This window comes from Camellia sinensis, chromosome 8, assembly GCF_055761805.1.
Source record: "Camellia sinensis isolate YWXY chromosome 8, ASM5576180v1, whole genome shotgun sequence".
NCBI classification, from domain to species: Eukaryota; Viridiplantae; Streptophyta; class Magnoliopsida; order Ericales; family Theaceae; genus Camellia; species Camellia sinensis.
In genome coordinates this window covers 35,133,031-35,139,589 of record NC_138968.1, presented here as the reverse complement: position 1 = coordinate 35,139,589, position 6,559 = coordinate 35,133,031, and the positions used below count along the sequence as shown (strand labels likewise).

The following is a 6,559-nucleotide window of genomic DNA, read 5'->3' as shown; positions in this document are numbered from 1 at the left end:
GTTTGAAACTTATTGTTAAGTTCGATAGAATGCTTAACGGTGCATTTTAGTCTACAAATCATAAGGAGATTATGCGGTTATTTCCAAATGAGATAGGGTAATCTGCACATGAGCAAAACCATAAGGGGTAAAATGAAATTTGCTCTATCAACTATTATGAACTTGAACACAAACTCTCTGCTTAAGAATTTGAGAAGCATTGACAAACTATGATAGTTTGTCAGGGACTCTCCGATGTCTAAATTAGTAAGAGCTCTCAAGAATGTCAATGATGAGACAATGTATAAGTGCATACCTTATTGTGTACCATGTTTAGTTCACTTACTTTTTCTTATTAGTAGCATTTCCACTGATCGCAATACTCAGTTAAGAGATGCATAACATTTTCACCATGTTATTCCGCTCTATATGAGATCATATCCCGCGTTCACAATACTCTAAGAATGGATAAGTTTGTTCCCATGCAAAGTGGAAATTTCATTAACTTGGTCCACCCTCTATTTAGGTTAGCTCGATTGACCTACTGGTCAACTCGACCACTAAGCTTATCTCAGGAATTTTGCCATATGTGTTGCGAATTGCAAATGGCCAAACTAGATGTAAGCTTAGATTTTACCATCCACAATTTCTCTGAACTATAGATGTATTATGGGGCTTGGTGACCCACATTGGAGCCCCTTTCAATGATCAAATATTTGTAACTATAAGTTCAGATCATATTTAAACTTAAAAAACGGACAACAATTATAATTTTCAGAAAAGACCATCTATTATTATTTTTTTTAAATGTGATTGGATAATGTAATTAATAACGTTCAATCATCTTGATTTTTTAAATAAATACTCTGCACAATGAATTCTAAAATATATAAGGATCATAACACTGAAATGAGTCGCAAACTGGGACCATCAAGTCCAATAGTGTCTCTCTACACTACAAGAAAATACACATTCGGTTACTAAAAGATTAGTTGCCAAAGCCTCGTTTTTGGTCACCGAAAGTCAATGGCGACTAAAAATTTTAGTCTCCCAGTTAGTGGGGTATACTTTGTCAGCAATAGTATTGGTGACTAAAATTTGTTTGGTAACTAATTTACAACTTTTGGCTACTAAATTTTTTTTAGTAGCCATAGGTAGCCTTTTGGCAACTAAAATATTAATCGTTGAAAGTTTTCACATAAAAATGAATTCAACTTTTAGTCACCAAAGGTAGCCTTTTGTTTCTTTTTACGACTAAATATTTAGACACCAAAAACCTTTACTTGTATTTTTGGCTACCAAAATATTTAGTCGCCAAAAACTTTATAATTTATTTTTTTTTTAAAATTAATTTCTCGACCACCTGTATTTATTCCATTATTAGTGCAACCTGAACCCTGTATATAAACAAAATAATCCTTAAATACTTATTATATTAGCAACTATTTTACACCATGCATACATTTCACTTTCAACCATTAAAAAATTTCATATTTAACGTCAAATTCTAAATGTAATAGAAATTCCATACTAACCAAGTATAATCCAACCTCAAAAATATAATTCTATACATAACAGAGGATTAACCAAATTTAATATCTAAAAGGTAATTTGTACCATGCCAAAAGAGTAATTTGCACTACAAAAAATTAATCCGTACCGCACCAAAAATTAATTTGTACCATGTCAAAAGTTAATTTGTACCTCGCCGAAATTTCGATATGTACCACACCAAAAAAGTAATTTATATGAACAATTCTAATCTGTAGATTAAAAACAATGTCTTCCGTACTTGTCAAAAAAAATCGTATCCACAATTCCACGCCAAAAACTATCGGTAAAAATAAAATTAATCATAGTATTGACTAAATATTGACATATTTAAAATTATAAAAAATATATATATATAAAACTCGAATTTAATTAATCTTTTTCAAATTAATTATTAGTTTTGTATACTCGAATATAAATAAAAGAAAAATATGCAAAACTCAAATGCATATATTAGGCAACTAGTAATATTTTACAAGTAATCATTGTACATAATTAATAAAAAAAATTTTGGGCCCCGAACTCCTTTTTTTGACTAAGTTTAAGACATTTTCGACTCTAACTCCCAACCAACATGTCCTATTTACGTACCGTCTGTCCCTACATGTCATATTTGGCACAAGGAAGCTACCCGTTATATCACAACAGTGGTTGGGGGACTGTTTTGCATTTTCACCCGTGAACGCCTTTTTTGGACTAAGTTTAAGGCATTTTCGACTCTAACTCCCAACCTACATGTCCTATTTACATACCATCTATCCCCATGGTCATATTTGGCATGGGAAAGCTGTCCATTACATTGCAAGAGTGGAATGAGGGCTATTTTGCATTTTCACCCCTGCAACGCCCTTTTTCAACTAACTTTAAAACATTTTCGACTCTAAGTGCCCTCTTCATGGGTATAAGTTTGCTATTTTATGGCTCGATCGGGAAGTTGTTAAAGCAGGCTGCTTCATGTGCCTGAGTAGTGATAGTAGTTGTGTTGCAATATTTCTTAAAGTATAGTTCTCTTGGCTTTGCCTACCCTTGATGGCAGTGCAAGGGATAGATTTTATGTTCTTCAGTTCACAAGTTTTTTGAGTGTGTTCATGGCCCCCATTAAGTTATTAATTATTGGTCCAATTCTTAATAATTTCCGTCAAATATAAACTTTGGATTCAAATGATCAAATTTGTTTACTACCCACAGTTCCTACTTCCTAGAGCAATCAATAAATGACTAATTAATACTTGTGTCGTAAAATTTATTCTTGTATTTGAAAAAGAATAATGAATTCAAAAGTAAATGTAATACTTAATAATCAAGAAATTCCATCAGCAACATTATAACTTCAGAGCCAAGGGCAAATACCATAACTACAAGATAGAATTTGTTCTTTCTTTCTAACTATAGGATGACAGAAGTATTAAAGAAAAAATATGTATACTAAAAAAAAAATATGGACATAATAACAAATTAATGCTGAAAACAAAATATATATAACTTGAAAATTATCTATTCTTTCTATAGATTAACAAGTGTTTCTTTCTATATAATAGATTGATTCATCTTCGCCCCCCCAAACGCCCTTTTTCAAAACACAACGATTCCAACTAAGTTGGCACTGAGGAGCTCGCCCAATCGTAATTAACAACACAAGATCAAGCAATTAATAAGACAAGTAAAGGAGTGTTAAAAAATTGTCCCATAAAGTTCAAAAGTCATACATCATCTTAGTCCAGAAGTTCACATATGATTCCAAAGGAAATTCACTTGAACAGATGCTACAAATTACACCTCAATACAACTCTTCTGTAATTAAATAAAGCACTCAAGCCAAAACAAGTCCAATTATACTCTGCCCAAAACAAGTTAAGGCAAGTGAAGAAGCAATTACAAAACTAAACCAAAATCAGCTAAAATAAGAAATTCATGTCTTTTTCCTCTATATGATGCACGTGTCAGACTTTAATTGTCTGATTAAGTGTATATTCATAAACTACAACAAAAGAGGTAGCTTACCCAGGAAAATAGCAAACAAAAGATGGCTTTGTTAGCATCGGTTTTGCTCTCCATAACATTTAGAGCCCTCATGGTAGTAGAATCTAACCTCAGGTAGCTGTGAAGATTGTACTGTCAAATACTATAACTTCCATAATTGCACTCATCAGCTAGTAGTTCTGCATAAGATAGCAATGAACCCAAAGCCCCAAGTGCAAATTCAAACCCAGAAACATCCCTTGAGTGCCTGAATGTTAGAAAGTTACAATAAGCAAAAAGCCCTCGCTATCTATCATAGGGGAATAAGATGCAGACATTAACAAAATTGTGATAATCCAAAATAGATAGAATAATCTCCTAAAATGTTACCTTGTTGATAAGCCCAACTCAAAATGCAGAGCAAGTTAGCAACCACATTACTGGGAATAAAATCGAACAGTGAAAAAAACATTTTAAATGTGATTAGTTTTCCAAAGAGCAAGAATTAAAGAATAAAGTTGTCAACATAGAGGCAGAACTTACCTTGACAATTTTGATCTTATTCTCTTTACGAAATGGTCAGTTTATGGACATTTCAGAGCAAACCCAACTTCATACAAATACCAAGGTAATTAAATCAAAATGTTTAATCTCAGATCATACTTTTTATACCACATTTAAAATAAATACTTGGTGCTTTTGATTGTCTTGGAAAGAAAGGTTTGAGAAGGGGTTTCAAAAAAGGATTTCGCAGATATAAAGGTGAAGATGGGAAGAGTGGAGCAAACCATTTGCCCACTATATGAATGGCGGTAGCTGGGTTGACCGGGGGGTAGGTTTGTGTGAAGAAAGTATACGGATAGAAGAAGAAAACCCTAGAGGCCGAAATTAGGGGAACAAAGATATATATATATATAGAGAGAGAGAGAGAGAGAGAGAGAGAAATCGAGAGGACATACGTACTCCAATGGTGGATCGTGACTGCGAGATAAGACGATATAGGCTGCTAGTTTACGATGGTCCTCGTGTGCGACGGGTGTTGACGTCGATGGTGCTCCTGTACCGACGATGATGGAGACAAAAGCGAGAGAGAGAATCGGAGGAGGGCAGATGTGAGAGACAGAGAGAGTCGTAGAGTGAGAGAGACAGACACGTTTTTAAGTCCTAACTCATTAGTATTTTTTTTTTCCCAACTAACTTTTTTTAGTTGCCAATAACCAAATATTTCTTTTCCAATCAAATAGTTTAGTAGCGAATTAAATTAGAAATCCCTCCAAAATTTGAATTCCAACATCCAAAACTTTAAATTATAATTGTGGACTAAAATTTAGTAGTTAAAAGTTAAATAAATACCAATTAAATTTTTTGTAGTAGCTAAAGATTGCACATTTAAGGACCAATTTTTTTAAGTTGCCCAAAATGTTATTTTCAACGGCTAAAACTCAATTAGTTGTCAAAAAAATAAAATAAATACCGACAAGATTATTTTTTAGTAGCTAAAGATTGCATATTTTGGGACCATATTTTTTATTAGTCTCCCAAAAACCCTATTTTCAATGACTAACACTCAATCAGTCGCCAAAAGTAAAATAAATACCGACTAATTATTTTTTGTAGCTAATTATTATACATTTGCCGATCAAATATTTTTTACTAGCTAAAGTGTGTACAGGGCCGGCCCTGGGCATAGGCCCACCAGGCCATGGCCTAGGCCCCCTCAAAATAGACCCAAAAAAGGGCCCCTCCTATTATAATTTAGTGTAATATATTATGTATGTTTTAAATCCAAAAAAAATTAAAGAATGCCCAAACTAACTTAAAATAAATTGACTCATTCAAAAATTGAAGGGCCCATTCCAAAAAATTAGCATTATTATCCATGGACAATAGACCCAAAAAAAGGCCCTCATCCTATTATAGTTTAGTGTAATATATTAGTTATGTTTTAAGTCCAAAAAAAATTAAGGAATGTTCAAACTAATTTAAAATAAATTGAATCATTAAAAAAATTGAAAAGCCCATTTAAAATAATAGCATTGTTATCCATTAAAAATGATTTTGCAAAAAAATTAGATTATGCAAGTATGATTGAGTTATTTGCTTTTAAAATGTAAGAAGGGCGAAAATCAAACGATACTTATTAGTTATTCTAATGTAATACTAAGTATTTTTTTGTAATTTTGACACAAATCTTTTGTTCTTAACCTTCAAAAAAAAAAAAAATTCATTCAATGAAAAAAAAATGTGAAGGACCTCATAAATTTATCAGTTGATTATCGGCTTTGAGCCCCAGAAATCTCAAGGCCGAGCCTGGGTGTATACCTTTGTCAATCAAATTATTTTTAGTAGCTAAAATATATACCTTCGGCAACTAAATTATTTTAATCAACATTTTTGGTTGCCAAAGGTGTATTTTCCTCTAGTGCTAGTTGGATGAACATCCGGGGAGAATCCAAACCTTATTTATAATTGTTACAATATCATAACATATTTATTGAGGTATAGATTATTGACTACTTAATAGTTTGTTATTTTTTCCCCACTCTAAAAAAAATTAGTTTATTATTTTTCATAAATTTGATTTCGCTATTTTGGCTTTTCATAAGTTATGCTCATTAAGACAATGGGCCAAAAAAGAATTTTTAATAAAATAGATTAAAATCGAGACTCTAATATGGATAGTATATTCAAGAAGATTGCTATATAAAACAGGAAATAGTTTTTGAATTGTAATTTAACACAAAATTTGTTGATCTTGCTTATGCTCTAAAAGTGATACGATTTGCATAGGTCCTAGAGAAGCCATGTAATTACACATGTTTTTTGATTAGTTCAATAAGGTTTTTAAATTCGCTGTAAAAAAATATATTCTTGCGGCCATTTCTCACATAATTTTTATTATTTTTACTTTTTTAAACATTGTGAGAGAGGGTGCTACAAATAATAGGCTTCAAGAGTTGAAATTCTACTATCAGTGATAAAATTGAGAGAAAGTCGTCACAAGAAAATGTTGTGTTGCACTGAAAGAAACCAAAAAAAAAAAAAAAAAAATCAATTTATTTTTTATTAA

At 31.9% G+C, this 6,559-nt stretch overlaps 1 long non-coding RNA gene across 1 annotated transcript; it reads right to left on the bottom strand.

Annotated features, from left to right (window-relative positions):
- Window positions 1-3,199: 3,199 nt before the first annotated feature.
- Window positions 3,200-4,648, bottom strand: LOC114273291 (uncharacterized). The gene is made up of 4 exons (XR_014336974.1): window positions 4,449-4,648; window positions 4,033-4,099; window positions 3,880-3,929; window positions 3,200-3,757 (listed from the first exon to the last, which is right to left on the bottom strand). It is a non-coding gene; the product is annotated as an uncharacterized LOC114273291 (long non-coding RNA).
- Window positions 4,649-6,559: the final 1,911 nt, after the last annotated feature.